The sequence below is a fragment of the Penaeus monodon genome, chromosome 30 (genome assembly GCF_015228065.2).
Source record: "Penaeus monodon isolate SGIC_2016 chromosome 30, NSTDA_Pmon_1, whole genome shotgun sequence".
Lineage (NCBI taxonomy): Eukaryota > Metazoa > Arthropoda > Malacostraca > Decapoda > Penaeidae > Penaeus > Penaeus monodon.
In genome coordinates this window covers 30,633,563-30,633,804 of record NC_051415.1, presented here as the reverse complement: position 1 = coordinate 30,633,804, position 242 = coordinate 30,633,563, and positions in this window count along the sequence as shown.

The window sequence follows — 242 nt, the reverse complement described above, 5'->3', positions numbered from 1 at the left end:
CGAAAGAAAACTATGAGTGATTTTTGTCTTTTACACACCACTCTGACAAATTGCAAAGCTGCGGTAAAGTTTTGATACACTTCATAAATAGCCATACCATTATATTCAGATGTTTTAGAATAAAGCACACTTATGCTTTCTAACATTTCACTGAGCTAATGTAATTACATTGTTTTTGTACCTCATGCTGGTCGGTTAGCACGTTCATGCTCACAAATTTCAGCATGCGACGTTTTTTTTTT